The following is a 14,213-nucleotide window of genomic DNA, read 5'->3' as shown; positions in this document are numbered from 1 at the left end:
TGGACCAATATCTTCATCTACAACTTATACTCAAATTATTAAATGTTCAAATAAAACTCAAGTTTATAAAAGTAATAATGTGTGTGAAACGTAAATAGGGATGTGTCGATCTTTTTTTAATCGATAACCTCGAATTGTCGATTAGTATTTTTGTTGTGTGAATATAATCGATTAATCGAACCAACATCGATCGTCCCTAGTAAATCCGTCGTCCTGGCAACCCAGAAAGCTGTGCGGAGGAGTACCTCAAAGGAAGTAAAATGTAATAAGAAAATGTGCCTCAATCGTTACCGACTTCACAAAAACATAGGTAAATAATACTAGTGTTCTTTAATAAATCAGATATGTATTTTTATTAAAAAAGTAAAGATTATGCATTGTAAATTAGCTGTAAAAGAAGATTTAATATAATTTGTTAAGCTTATTGTCGAAAATGTTTTAGAAAAGTTACAAGTTCGTCACTTGACCGTTAGCTTACGTTTTTTGTTAATTACATTTGTGCTTAATTTGATTGTGTTTGGTTAGGTTTGTGACGGAGTGTTAAGTTTACAAAATATAAATATCAATTTTGTAACATGGAGGGTAATTATGCCTTGGAACTGTAAGGATTGGCAATGCTAATATTGAGAAGAAGCTAAAACAAATTTTATAACTATACATATTAGTTAAAGGTAAAGGATTATTGTAGATTTTATTTTTTGATTTGAATAAAGTTTGTACGAAATAGAATGTGCAGTTTTTACTTGATTTTACCACAGAATAACTAATAGTACTACCGTACAGAAAATTCACTCCTTCACAAAAGTCAGATTTAGGCATAAAATTACACCTATATCGCCGCCTGCAAGCAAAATTTAAACTTAAAACCGCGCACGAACCGTGAATCTCCTTTGCGCGCCGCAGTTTTATGACCGAGCTGTGAGTGTCGGCACGGGGTTATCACTTGACCAGTTTTTATACCTAGTCTATATTCGGTAGACTAAAATTACATTTCATAGTATGAACATCATGTGTCATTTCATGATTTCATACTATGAAATGTCATTTTAGTCTACCGAATAAAAAAATAGACTTTATACCCACTGATTTATTATTTTTAAGATAAATATGTAGGAATTACAAACGTTGATTATGTAAACATACATTTTTTATCCGGAGATAGTATGTCTGATTCTCACGGAAGTAAGTTTCGAAGCCATTGTGCATTTACAATTTTGCGCGAGCGCCACGTGACACGACTACGTGCACGCCGAGCGGCAGCCCACTGCCATACGCCTGTCCGATGGGCGCGCCGGCCAAATGTACCTAAACTGCGGAGTGACACCCCCCTGATTTTACGCCATAAGTACAATAAAAGACATGTATTCTCAAACTGTTTAGACGACAACGGTTTCACTCACTTGAATTTTTAGTCGCTATTGGCGACATGTTTCGGGTCATTCGGGGGTCCTTCCTCAGGCTCGAGGAAAAATTCAAGTGAGTGAAACCGTTGTCGTCTAAACAGTTTAAAATATGTCTCACGAAAGTTTAATCTCGATTAGATGTATCCTCTTTCCGATTCGCAATATATGCTGGTGCCATCTATTAAAACCGTTACTAACTCCAACTACTGTTTGTAAATACAAGTAAATGGTTTGTAAGTAAAGAACTATGTATATATAAGCTGCGCTCGCGCACTCAACTACCCGCCATGCATCCGTTCGCCGCGCACACTGTATAAGATTAGGAGTCCTTTTTTTGAAGTCTGTTCAAAAAATAGCTTTACCCGGCCGCGCCGTAAAGAAACCGAATTACACCTCATCCATGAATATCTGTTCAGCCGTTTCGACGCTACGATGGAACCAACGGGACAAACATCTACGTACAGTCGACGTCAAAAATATCTTTACATTTTTCTCTATTACAAAGGGGTAAGGTAAAAAAGTCTAAAAATATCTTTGACGTTCGACTGTACATAGACTGCTAAAATCATAACCCATGCTTTTGACTGTCGTAGTTGGGTAATACTTAGTTCGGTTACATTACGTTTTGCTTAACATCGTACCCCAATGAATAGGTGCCTAAATAGACGTATATAAATGAAAACTTTAAAAAAAGGATCCTATTTAGTTAGTCAAGTAATATTTACGTACATTTAAATTACGCTCGATTTGCGTCGTAAAGGCGTCAAAGGGAACAGTTATTTAGTTACGCAGGTAAGGGCATTGAATCCGGAAGCGACAGCCTCCCCTATCATGAATGGCACGAAATGGAACCCTCCCCACGCCGCGGCGCCACCCCGGCCGACTAGGTTATACTTAACAGCGCCCGACAACAGACGTGTGCGCGATTACGCGACTTTATAACGCCATTTGTTTATTTATATTTAAAAAAAGTGTCGTTTTTCAGCGGTAAATAGAGTGTTGTGATCCATGTGCTTAAAATATTGTGCGTAAAAACGGTAAAAAAAACGCATTTACGCGCGAAACGCCGCGTTATCGATCGCGCTGCACGAGATAATGCGTTTTGCTGTTGTTTACTTCGATGCTGCACTTTCTAGGCCCGTTTTGCGTGCTATTGGCGTCTGTTATAAGTAATTGACTAATCGGTATCGATTGTGAGAGTTAATTCGTTTTGAAGAGAGTGATAGCCTGATAGGTTACAATGTTTTTAACAAACTGCGTCTTTTACATCTAATTTACGCTGTCGATAAAGGATAGGAAATACAGGATAAATACAAAATTTAATAGAGTTAGACCAAAACAAGTCTGCAACGATTTTGATAGCACACGCAGTGCAAGTGTTATTTTAAACGTCAAACTTCTATGAAATTATGATGTATAAATAACACTTTCACTGCGTAAGTGCGTATGCTATCAAAATCGTTGCAGACTTTTCTTGGTCTAATAGTTCTATTGTTTTGTTGAAGTCGCATTCCAGAATCAATAAGACCACATGAGCACCAACAGTTTTTATCACGAGTATTATTATGTGATTGTGCCTAAATTCGACAATTAAGTATGGAAGGACCGTGTGGAATCATTAAATATGTAAATTTTTGCCGACGCGGCCTGTTTCGGGCGATAACTTACATTGATCCATAAAAGCAACTAGGGTAACGGCACCAGTGGCCAGCGGTCATAAATATCTGGTATATTCGTTTAAACAAATCGCGAGTACTCAAATAGGAGCTTTGATTCCTTATTGGTTAATACGTCACACGACAGGTGCGGTGAGGGAACGGGGGGAAGAAATATACTCGTTCATACAGGTGCTGTTTGTCGACGAGTGCAATAGTGTCATGTCCGCCATATTTTTTACTGCACGTGGTGTTCTCTTAACAGGCAAGAAAAACTATGTTTTAATGTTAAAAGTTAATGTTGTTGTTAATGATTGGTTTATTTATTAGTTTATCTATTAAATTGCATTATATTTGAATGAAAATATCAATTTTTCACTTATAAATTGAGGGGGCTGGCCACTGGATAACACTTTTTTCCAAAGAATCCAGTGCCCAGCCCCCCACGGCTGACCTTTGGGTTATTCTTTTATTTTATTATTTTCGAGCCAATGCGACCGTTAGGACCGTTAAATTTACATTTTCAAATTTAGTTAGGCATGCCCTAGTCAATTTAAAGTAAAACCCAGTAGTCAGCCGCATTTGAAATAACGTTTTAATGCGGCTGAGCACTGGGTTTCGCGGATCCAGTACTCAGCCATTGACCTTGCTTGGTACGTCGCCGCCAAAAATATGTCCACATTTTTAAACCCTATCTCATTGAAATAAGGTTCAAAAGTGTATACATATTTTTGACGTTAACTATACATAACTATCATTTTGCTTTTTCCTGGTCGGTATATGACTGTTTAATAATGATAATTAGATCTGCATAGACTCGATTAATTATTTTTTACCGAATACCTACTAGGAACATAATTATATATTACAATATTACCTGATTTACCTCATTAATTTTTGACGGATTAATTATTAGAAAATAAATATTGCAATTCTTAGTTTGCAAGAATAATTAAGTACCTATGGCCAACAAATTTCGTGTCATAAGAATTGTATGTACCTATAAGATTTTTTATTTATTAAATAAGTAAATAAGAAAGTAAGTAATACATATGTATATGCAAAAAAATTATAAACTAAAATTAAAAACTACAACTAACTACAATAACAATAACTAAAATAGCCGGATGCAGAAGGCGGTGATCTTGGACACGGCGCGGATAGTCCGCCGGTTCCTCTCTCTGCGGCCCTGACCACCGGTAGCTTGGGCCCTGCCCCGCTGCCGGCGGCATTCTAGGTTAGGTTTTTTATAATGTGTTTATATGTTTTTTTTTTATTGTTTTGTAAGTGTTTTTATATTTTACTTTTATATTCATATTATAAAAACCCTAACTTAAGAGAAAAGATAAATAAAGAGAAACTAAAATAGTAATAAAAAATAGATATTTGTATAACATCGTTGATTTTGATATATGCAAAAAATTATAAACTAAAATTAAAAACTACAACTAACTACAATAACGATAACAAAAATTATAAAGAAAAATAAATATTATAATATCGTTGATTTTGATATACTTAAATATTAGAGATTTTGATCTAATTATTATGAATAGTTTATATAGGCTGAGTACTGGGTACACAGAGGCTGCTTACTGGATTTTGGAGGCTGACTACTGGAGAAAAGTGCCACTTTTTGTTTAAACTTAATTAGAGATATTATAAAGAGGATTGTTATTTTTTTTAATATTTTGTTTTAAAACTATGATAAACAATTGATCTAACCATGTCATTTGTTTAATTATCCGACTAATCCTGTAGAAATGCCGAACGTTCAAACTTAAAAAAGTCGTTATAAGGCTGACTACTGGTGCCTTTACCCTATTTGGCGCCAATGCTATTGATATTTACTATTTAGTTTTAGGTTCACTGACCGTTAAATTAGTGAGACTCATGTCCTTTACAAACTAGCTCTTATTTCTATGTAAGTTAGGTTCTTTTAAGGATTGATGCTTATGCAAAACTGATTTCTGTTATTTTTTTCCTCTATCTACCTATATCGACTGCAGTATAATAATCATAAAATATGATGGTTAAGGGGCACACTGATTAACAGTCCGTCGGACGGTATCGGCCTGTCAGTTGTTCGGAACTGTCAACTTTTTGTTCCAACTGCCAGGCCGATACCGTCCGGCAGACTTAATCAGTGGGCCCCTTTAATTAACATTTGTATTCGCACCCTGGTTCATCATTAAGCAAATACATGATTTTAATAAGTATTTAAGCATCAAGTAAAATAGGTGGCTTAATAATTAGTCCGTTAATGCGAAATTTAGGATTGAGGTACTCGTGTAGGTACCTACAATATTAATAGAAATTAGAAGGCGTGTGTCAAGCTTAAGCCCATCACAGACGGAGCTATAATATATCGGCAGATACCGAGTCTTAGTCTGTCGTCTTCTCGAGTCAAATAGCCAAAAATATGTATACAATCATAAGTCCCCCCTGTCCTTTGATATCGTCTGCCCTTTGGCAAGTCAGGTCACGGTCTAGATACCGTGACGTGTGACGCAAACCTTACACGGACTGATTAGTGCACAGACACAAAGCGCACTTGTTCTACATTTGTTTGTAGCTAAGTAACAAGTATTATACTTAGCTGAATATTCAAAACTGTCTCATATAAGAACAAATATCTGAGAGACCGAGCTTTGCTTGGAAAACATAAAAACTCAAAAATGCGCGTTTTTCCAGAGATAATACCTAGCTAGATCGATTTTTCGCCCCCAAATTTCGTCGAAATCGTTAGAGCCGTTTCCGAGATGTCCGAAATATATAAATATTAGGCAGAATTGCTCGTTTAATGGTAGGTATCAAATTTGAACGCCTTAACAGGCCGATTAGTCTATTTAATCGGATTAATTAAGTACCTATAATTATACAGTACCTATATATACTTTGAAAGCTTTCTTTATTTATTTCGGTACTAACGTACAACCTTTCAAAATTTTACGTAGAATTCAATAGTAATTGTAGATATGTATTATTGAAAACTAATTTTCAACTACCAAGAGAGGTGTTTTAGGGGACAATTTTTGTATAAAAAATAATGGTATGGCACCCAAATTTATATTTAGGTACTGTCTTACACACATATTTAACATGATGTCTCTGTACTTTCAGTCCCAGTGAAAGGCTTATTCATATGCGTGAAGCATTAAAAAGTCGTAATAAAATAATGGACTACTTGCCAAATGTCTTAGAAATGTTAGAAAGTGCGTTAATTTAATTTCCGTGTTCCGTGCATTATTTTAGTGGTAGTTAGTTAAGTTACATGCGTTTAGACCGAAATAGGCGCCGGTTGGTTATGGTTAATTTTATACTTAATTTAATTGTTGGTGATTTTGTAGACCGTGCTGTTGAAAAAAGACTTCCTGTGGTCGATATATTAGTTGTCCCACTGTCAGTCGCCGGGTGAAAGAGACTTTCTGTGATGCATTCTAGTGTACATTAATCGTTGTTCAGTGTTGCCATTAGTGTTATGTATTTCTGAAAAAAAGTTTAGGTTTTGCATAAAGTTATTACTTTAATAGGGTTGGCCAATCGAAGTATTTTACAGATGGCGCTAGCGTCCCTAAACTCAAATAATATTTTTTTTATTTTTTTGTATTGGTTAATTTTGTACATATTTTATTTTCGTCGTGTTTGTAATCTACCTACCTATTTGTAAAATGTGTGTTGTTGCAGCAAACAAATAAACGATTTATCTATCTATCTATCTATCATAAATAAAATACAAATGCTACCTATATATACCTATGTATGTTTGGCTGACAATCCTATGAATAGTTTCAATTTTTTTCTTTTAGTACTTTATGACCCGAATGCAGATGCCCTTTAAGTAAGATCCCATAAAACAAAACTATAAACAGGGGATCCTATGCTAGCGCTATCTATAAAAACTTGACAGAAAACCCCATTAACGAAACGTTATTCAGAAAGTTTTTGTGTCTCAAAGATTTTAAACCAATTGTCTGACTACAATTTTGCGACATACAGGGTGATTTTTGTTTAGGTCGTAAATCTAAAACGTATAAATATAAGAAAGTGCCTATTCGCAGTGTGTGTAGGTATTTATTGTCATAATAAGAGTGTCAGCACAGTTACAGATAACAGAACAGATTGCATCATGGGATGTGTCGTCGGCGTGGCGTCCAAATCGGTTATTACCGATTGACTAGGATATTTCCTAGTCATTTATCACACTTCATGTAATACTCGTAGTTCCGGCGTTATTACTTTGTTTTGTAGCGGCGAGAGTTTAAAAGCTTTCTTTCAAAGCTTATCAGAAAGTGAAGAAATTATTACGACTTATAAATATGTACATTTTATTGATGCCGAAAACAAAACATTTTAGCTCTTTTAGCTTAAATTTAAACAAGCATAGCGGGGTAACGCTGCAAGTGTGATGGGGACCTTGCATGGACCCGGCATGGCTCAGAACGGGTTTTAGTTCTTAAGTTTTGTATGTACGCGTATTTATATTATTGAAATAAATAAGCATAGACTATTTATAGTTACCCACTTAATATCCGGAGATCGATCGTTTTGTTTAAGCGCCAAATTGTGTAAGATTGCTACCTTAATGCAATCACACTCTGTATGCAATAATCACTGGCGTTTTCCCGTTTGATGTTTGGTTTATTTCAATCCTTTCAGTTACAAGGAATCACCAGAAAATTGGTTAAGATGAAAACTATATCAAACATTAAAAGCAGAATCGGCCTCTATGGCACATTTCCTCCCTTTCCTAATATACTTACTTTACTCTTTGGCTCAGCTTTAACAAACATGGAAACAGCAAAAAGTGAATTTTAAGGAAAGTCAACTCAGGGCTTTTCTGTTTATAAATTCGCCAACTACTTCCTGTTCATTCAAGTACTTCCTGAGACTTCCAGAGGTCTACGGATCAACGGTTAAGAACCACAGTAGGCCTAGCCAAGATCACAATATTCACATTCGTACATCGAGAAGAAAAAATGTATATATATATATATTCGATCGGGATGATAGAAAAGCACGTGACTATTTCCATTTTTTAGGATTCCGTACATCAAAAGGAAAAAACAGAACTTATAGGATCACTCGTGCGACTGTCTGTCTGTCTGTCCGACCATTCGCCCTTCACCTCCGAAACTGGGTCTAACATTTTGAAAAAAAAACAAAATAGTAGTATATAGACAGGAAAACCTATTAGAAAAGTGCAGTCAAGCGTGAGTCGAACTTAATGTACGGAACCCTTGGAACGCGAGTCCGACTCACACTTGGCCGGTTTTTAAGTTTTTATTGGCGCTTTTTATCGATGATTGTCATCTTGGCTACGCCCCCAGGAGGATGTAACGCAAACAGCAGCCGACTGTACTTGTGTAAAGCCCCGTCTCCATATCGCGCGGCAAACCATCGAACATTGGCTCGCGCGGCAGCCGCGCGCAATGGATACCGGGCTGCCGCGCGAGCCAACTCGATCCGCTCGGTATCCATTGCGCGCGGCTGCCGCGCGAGCCAATATTCGATGGTTTGCCGCGCGATATGGAAACGGGGCTTAACTGCAGTATTGAGAAAGTCGCAAATGTCGCAATCATTTATTTGTGCGACATTACCTCAGCCGCTCGATTTCTTTTGTTGACGCTCATTATACGTACGGTGACCACAAATATTACAGTTTCCAGGATAGGTATCGCGTCCAATAGATGAATAGTTAATGAAGGTTTCTGACTTTAAATAAGTGCAGTTGTTACCATAATACCATATTCTGATACGTATTCATATATGAAGCATATTTGAGTAAAATTACGTATAAGGAGTTGTAGCTATTTAAAGGCAGTTATTAAAAGTAAGGGATTACCGCCTTAACACGTACTTACTCAATCTAGTGTTATTAATGACTATGTGATGTATCTACGTAAATTATATTTACGGTTCTCTGACTTTTCCAAACGGATCGCTGAAAAAGAAAGAACTCTGATATCTATTTTGGAAATAAAAATATGTATCTGCATATTTTTTGTGGAATTCCATTCCATATCCTTGTCGGTGTCATAGGTCTTAAATTGCGAGTCCAACCCAGATCTCTAATTTAAAATTCAAGATATTTTATAAGTGTAGGGGACATTAAGTCTGTCTTTGTCAGGCTTGCGAAAACATCCAACTCGTTGGGGGTAGTGATGTGCCGCCGAGAAATTACGCACTTACCGTAATTCTCATTAGTGAAAATTACCGTAAATTACCGAGAATTTACGGTAACTTACCCATGAAGTATATTAAATTAGGATTGAATTTTGCTTACAAGTTTTGTGGTTTTAAAGTATTTAAATGTTTTTTACAATATTATTATTCTGTGTTATTATTATTTTTATGTTATCTGACACGTGGTTGATTGGTATAATCATTTCTAGTCTTATTTCTCCTTATATTAGTCCCAGCTCTATCTGGGCTTCTGTGTACGGCGGCGGAGCCAAACCGGTTTATTCTGGGTTACCAATGTTACCATAGGGTTTAGGTTCTGGGCTTTCATCTCCCTCTTGATATTGAACTACCATGTGCCGGGAGGTCTTCGTCTTCCCAGGAATGTTGTGAGGATATTGTACTGTATTGTAGCACGGGCAGATTTCCGTAACTCGACGACGGGCGCCTTTTTTTCATGACGGGTGGGGGCTAGTCCAGCCAACCTAATCCCTCAAAAGGAAGGGTCACCCTTCCTCCTGCTGGATCCTGAAAGAGCGACTTCGTGAGTCTTTCATTGATACCAGGCATGGCCTTTCGGCCTCCACCCTGGTTTAGCCAGTGTGCTGTTTCTTTGTACGTTCTAGCAGCAGTGAGCGTACCTTGCTAAAGTGGATCGGGAGAATCGTTTCCGGGCCAATCGCCTCCGCACCTGATGCGTTTTGATGTAATTATATGGCTCAGCTCAGGGCGATTAAGAGTGCTCTACTGTCGGATAGCATGTGGATGGAGGATCCTACTACCCTCCTTGCAGTGATGGCAGCCGCCGCATTGATGATGCCTATGCACTCAGCTTGGAATATGAGTTATGGGCTCCTAGCGGAGTGGTAATGGACACGTTCAGGTCTTCTGAGAAGGTTCCAGAGTCCGACTCACTGTCTGTTTGGGGATGTCCGCTGAGGGGGATGGCCTCTTGCTGTATGTGTAGTGAAGCGATGGAAGGTTTAGCATGCCCTGAAGGGCATGAATGGCTGCAGACTGTGTGGACTTCGTGTTTTGTGGGGATGTTTAAGAGATTTAACTGGAAAACTATCAAACGTTTCATGTGGCCGGACCGGACCACCCTAAGCCTTCTTTTAGTTTGTCATAAATAAAGGACCACTCTGAAAGATCCTCTCACGTGCTCATTGCGCTATCGAGACAAGTAACAGGTAGAAAAGTCGAACGCTATAAATGCAGGATCTTGAGGGCCATCAGGAACTATTTTAATCTGTGTGGGTACACACAGTACAAAAATGCACTTTCCACGTGTTTTATTTTTACTGCGGTAACTGGGTACATTGCAAACCCAGCTGATAAGCGTTTACCTGTTTACAATATAACAGCCTACTTAACTTAAAATAAACACGCGACGTAATAAAATTGTATCTTAAAACACACTTGTTGTAATGGAAGTCATTACAAACCAAACTTTACCTTACACATCAATGCTTGCTTACATATGACATTGAAATATAATATCTGTGGGAGACCGAGCAGCTTTGCTCGGAAAACATATAAACGCTCAAAATTCAGTGTTTTCCCAGAAATAAGACCTAGCTAGATCGATTTTTCGCCCCTGAAAACCCCCATATAGCAAATTTCATCAAAATCGTTAGAACCGTTTCCGAGATCCCCGAAATATATATAAATAAATATATAAGAATTGCTCGTTTAAAGGTATAAGATATGTTTTTTTTAGATTACACAACATTTTGAATTAGGTATTTAAAATCACTGTCATAATAATAAAGAACTCACTTTATTTTTCGTTAGGCAAGTTTGATTCAACCTACTTTCATTAAAAACACTTAAATCGCACATCAAACGAAACTTATTAAACATTAGTAAAATAATGTAATATTATTGTGTATTTAATCTCTAACATCTAATTACATACATCATTGAATTCATTGATAAAAGTTAAAATTTCTCTTAGAAAAATTACCCGAGAACATTCGCGGGGAAGATTGCCCGTAATTTACGGTAATTTTGGTAATAAACTGGTTCCTCTTGACAGATTATTTTGAAAATTTCTATACAGATTGTATTACCTAAATAAGAATCAATTCTGTAAAAAAAAGTAAAAAAAAATTTAAACTTAGACCACTTTCTCGATAATTACCCGTACGGAGAACGTTACCGCGAAAGTTACCCGACGATTCTCTCTGTTCTCGTAATTTACGGTAACGGCACATCACTAGTTGGGGGTAGTTGGCATTAAAATCATTAATAGCCTGAGCCGTGAGATTAAAGAGGCGGCTTCTTATGACCTGTTTGTTGAAAAGTTAAAAGCCTATTTAATTGATAAGGCATTCTTTACGGTTAGGGAATTCTACAGTAAATTTAACATTAAATGATTTTCATAATATTTGACATTTGTGATATCTGATACTTAATATGAATTGTAATGATTGCGTTTATTGTCCTTTATTATTATTATTTTGAACCGGTTATATTTTTGATTTAGTGTTGTTTATTTTGTATTTTAATGTGTCTCTAATTTAGTGTTAGTTATTTATTTTGTATTTTTATTTTATTGTCATTTTTGACATGTGTTATTTTGGCATTAAAGATTTTGGAATTGAAATAGAGGAACATGAACATTTATCACAGCAGCTTGGTCACCCCCTGATTAGAAACGATTCGTAGTTCAGTTGTTTTTGCACAGACCGACTGGCTGTTTGACAAACGTATTTGGTTTAAGAAATAGTTCATAGCTTTTTATTGTTTTTTGTTTTTTAAATATATTATTTAAGTTAAGTGCGTGTAAATTTAGCCAAAAATTGGAACCTATCGGATCTCTTCAAAACGTTGTGGTCAAATTTAGTAGGAAGCCAGTGTGATAGAATTTTAAGACTGATTAAAATGAAATTAAACTAAAACCCCAAAGAATGATTGTGATAAACCAGTGATACCTAATAGTGATAAATATCTACAAAGTTACGTCGTAAATCGTAATATGTGAATTGAAGTGAGTTAGTGGATAAAAACAGCCGAAAATTCATAACCATGGGTAAGTAAACATAATTATATTATTTAGTATTTAAAAAAAACTGCTATCCTGAACAAAAGAAGATCAATATTTTTTTCTCGAGATTAAGTTAGGTATTGTGTGTGTTCTAGAACACCTTTGTATGTATGTTGAGTAAAAGCGCGAGCCATGTCACTCATGTTAGCACTGCTAAGCGCCACTTGCACCATCCCACTAACTCGGGGTTATACCGTTAACCCAGTGTCAAATTGTACTGGTAACCATGGGTCTAGGTTTCACCGGTTAACCCCGAGTTACTGGAATGGTGCAAGTGGCACTTATAGAAATGGTTGTTAGCTTATAATATGATACGTTATTACGTCAAATTACGTTTCGTTTATGTTTAAATCAATTCTGTTAATAGGGAATATTACGCGAAAGTCTGCGTAGGGGGCGCCACATCAACAACAAGTAAACAATCTAAGGGTCTACCGCAAACGAGAGAGTCGACATTTTGTTATCTAACCTCTCTATCACTCTTGCATATTGGAGCGATAAAGAGGCAGATAGCTGAGTTTCGATTTCGCGTGGCCCGGTAGGCCCTTTGTAAGCAAACCGCCTTGATGTATCAATGTCATATTTGATTGTCTGTGAAAACTTGTCAAAAAACAGTTTAAGGTACAGAATGTATAAGTTACTCTATGGTATACTTAAGTCACTAGTGCTGCACTCTGGCGGCCAAACATTGCAATAATACTCCCTATTGTTTATTTTTACCCTTTTTGTATGCTTTTTGTTGATCTATTGAGCCAATTGGAATGACATCCCAGCACCGCACAGATTCGGCAAGGACGGCTGACTCATGCAGATAGATGTCAACAAACTGTGGCCCTATTCTGATTACAATCTGTGATTTCAAACTTATCTGTTTGAGATCACGTCGCTCAAAAATATGTACTTACCTATTTTATATGAGGCAAACGGGCAGACGAATCGCATGATGGTAAGCGATTACCGTCGCCCATGGACACCCGCAACACCAGGGGGGTTTTAAGTGCGTTGCCGGCCATTAAGATGGGAGTCATGGGAGTATGCTATTAATTAGCAACTTTTAGACTCCGACCACGTTAAGTTTACACCCTGAATACGACAGATAATACGCTGTTGAACCAACAACCAAATGTGTTAGTGGTAGAGGTTCTCTGCAGATGATTCCTAGGATTGTCGCAGCATCGCATCGCCATAGTTCACTTGGCTATATCGCAATAATTGGCACAGGTAATTTTTACGAAACCGACGCGTCATCGTGAACCTTGTCGGAATGCAGGAAGGTTGATATTAAGCTGTAGCCGCGCGCGTCAGTAGTCGTCTATGGCGTGCGAGAAAAAGGAAATTCGAAACGAGTGGCGATAAATTAAAACACGACCGAAGGGAGTGTTTTAAATCGACACGAGTTGCGAATTACCTATTCGCACGTGTATCGAACAACGTCTTACAGTACATGTGGCACTTTAAAGTTTCGACATACGCACGAAAAGTGCTATTTTACGCACTAGTGCCGAAAAGTATGTATTGTAAAATACATTTTCACCACACCAGCTCGGGCCTACTTTGCAGTTCAAAAACTGATAGCAAAGTTGCATTTTATTCACATGTGAGGCAAAGTAACCAAATGCAAATTTTGAGTTGTTTTCTTATGTTTGCTGGTAGACTTGACTTTTAAATGATGATTTTGGATGATATATTTATTTGGATTTGATTTGGTTTGATAGTTTGATATTTTACATTTAATATTTGCTTCGAGTTGGTGTGGTGATAAATTCTGTGTTTCACTCGTGGGCAAATTTTGTTTACTTAACCCTCGTTCTTTGAAACCCTCGCAACGCTCAAGTTTCCATTTTTCGAACCACTCGCTACGCTCGTGGTTTTTGGGATCTTTCGCTTGCTCGGGTATCAATATTAGCACGAGCGGTTAAACAA

The sequence above is a fragment of the Cydia amplana genome, chromosome 19 (genome assembly GCF_948474715.1).
Source record: "Cydia amplana chromosome 19, ilCydAmpl1.1, whole genome shotgun sequence".
NCBI classification, from domain to species: domain Eukaryota; kingdom Metazoa; phylum Arthropoda; class Insecta; order Lepidoptera; family Tortricidae; genus Cydia; species Cydia amplana.
Note: the sequence above shows the minus strand (reverse complement) of the source record.